Below are 2,494 nucleotides of genomic sequence, written 5' to 3'. Positions count from 1 at the left end.
TTAAGGAGTGTTCCTTTATTGAAAAAATTGATCAGTACCTTTAATTTCATTAATTTGCACCAGACATAATAGAATAGTATGTGCATTGGGATGTTTGTAATAGGCTCAGTGTTAGTAAGGGCTTTATTTGTGCTCACAACAAACACTTTCTACACAATAAACAATTTATTTTCACTGATCCTGTCTTGATTAGCATGGACAAATGAACAGGATAATTTTTCATTGTGTGAAACTGTAATGAACACGATGGGAGACAGAGAGCTGGTTTCAAGCTCAGGGCACAGCAGGTGTTTATTTGTAAAGGACCACAGGAGGAGGCAGGTAGCTGGGTCCAGGGGCAGGCAAAAGGTCAAACACAGGGGGTGCAACAAGGCAACAGTACAGGCAGGCAAAAGGTCATACACAGGGGGTGCAACAAGGCAACAGTACAGGCAGGCAAAAGGTCATACACAGGGGGTGCAACAAGGCAACAGTACAGGCAAGGAAAAGGTCATACACAGGGGGTGCAACAAGGCAACAGTACAGGCAGGCAAAAGGTCATACACAGGGGGTCCAACAAGGCAACAGTACAGGCAGGGAAAAGGTCATACACAGGGGGTGCAACAAGGCAACAGTACAGGCAGGGAAAAGGTCATACACAGGGGGTGCAACAAGGCAACAGTACAGGCAGGCAAAAGGTCATACACAGGGGGTGCAACAAGGCAACAGTACAGGCAGGGAAAAGGTCATACACAGGGGGTGCAACAAGGCAACAGTACAGGCAGGCAAAAGGTCATACACAGGGGGTCCAACAAGGCAACATTACAGGCAGGCAAAAGGTCATACACAGGGGGTGCAACAAGGCAACAGTACAGGCAGGGAAAAGGTCATACACAGGGGGTGCAACAAGGCAACAGTACAGGCAGGCAAAAGGTCATACACAGGGGGTGCAACAAGGCAACAGTACAGGCAGGGAAGAGGCTAGTAACGTCGTCCGGGAGATCAGGCATTAGGTTGATAACAGGAAATCCGAAGGCTAAGGTACAGGCAGGGAATAGGCAAAAGGCTTCATTAGTGAGGCAGGCCAAAACTATCATACACGGGAGAATTAAATTGCGGGGAAAAACAGCTCCGAATAGAAGTGTGTCCCAAAACAAACAATACCTCACAATGATGGGGTGCAAAGAACTGAACTAAATAGTGTGTGATAATGACATACATTAATAATGACTGTTTATTTTCATCATTGAGCTTCATGAGTCTCCATAGTATGCTTTTCTCGGTAAGTCACATTATACAGACTGGCTTTGTTGAATAAGTTTGTTTGGATTGTGCAGTAAATAAGAGGTTATAGTCAGATAATACATAATCACATACACTACATGACCAAAAGTATGTGGACGCCTGCTCGCAAAACTTCTCATTCCAAAATCATGGGCATTACTATGGAGTTGGTCCCCAATTTGCTGCTATAACATCCTCTACTATTCTGGGAAGGCTTTCCACTAGATGTTGGAACATTGCTGCGGGGACTTGCTTCCAGTCAGCCACAAGAGCATTAGTGAGGTTGGGCAATGATGTTGGGCGATTAGGCCTGGCTTGCGGTCGGCGTTCCAATTCAAAGGTGTTCGATGGGTTTGAGGTCAGGGCTCTGTTCCATTGTTAAGATTTCCCTTCACTGGAACTAAGGGGCCTAACCATGAAAAACACCCCCAGACCATTATTCCTCCTCCATCAAACTTTACAGTCGGCTCTATGCATTGGGCAGGTAGCGTTCTCCTGGCATCTACCAAACCCAGATTTGTCCATAGGACTGCCAGAGGATGAAGTGAGAGAAGGCGTTTTCCACTGTTCCAGAGTCCAATGGCAGCGAGCTTTACACCACTCCAGCCGACTTTTGGCATTGCGCATGGTGATCTTAGGCTTGTGTGCGGCTGCTTGGCCATGGAAACCCTTTTCATGAAGCTCCGGACAAACAGTTCTTGTGCTGACATTACTTCCAGAGGCAGTTCGGAACTCGGTAGTGAGTGTTGCAACCGAGGACAGACGATTTTAACGAGCTATGCGCTTCAACACTCGTGGTCCCGTTCCGTGAGCTTGTGTGTGACAGAAAAATGTGTGTGAGAGAGAGGGATCAAGCACAAAAGAGTTTGGGATTTATTGTATATTGGCAGTGGCACTGTCCCCGAACAATATGGTTATAATGGGTTGGATTGGGATAACCAGCTAGTATCCCTAGCCAGACGGGTTGCCTCCCATAATGCATCCAGTGCTACAGCAGCCAGGTTTACAAGACTAACAACCAACCCCAAAATGTTTTATTATGGAGTTGATAGTGACAACCACCTCCACATGCTAATTAAGATGCTCCCTCTACCTTGCCTCTGGACTTCCTGTAATCGCCATATCAGGTTGTTCTCCTTGTGCCGCTACAAGTTTAGCAAGAACAACAGAAAAGGCGACATTTGCATGTGGCAAAGAGGTACGGTGTTCACAGCGTTTTGTTCAGAATATC

Source organism: Oncorhynchus nerka, linkage group LG24 (assembly GCF_034236695.1).
Source record: "Oncorhynchus nerka isolate Pitt River linkage group LG24, Oner_Uvic_2.0, whole genome shotgun sequence".
Classification (NCBI taxonomy): Eukaryota; Metazoa; Chordata; class Actinopteri; order Salmoniformes; family Salmonidae; genus Oncorhynchus; species Oncorhynchus nerka.
The sequence above is the reverse complement of the archived record's forward strand: the minus strand, read 5'-3'. Positions refer to the sequence as shown.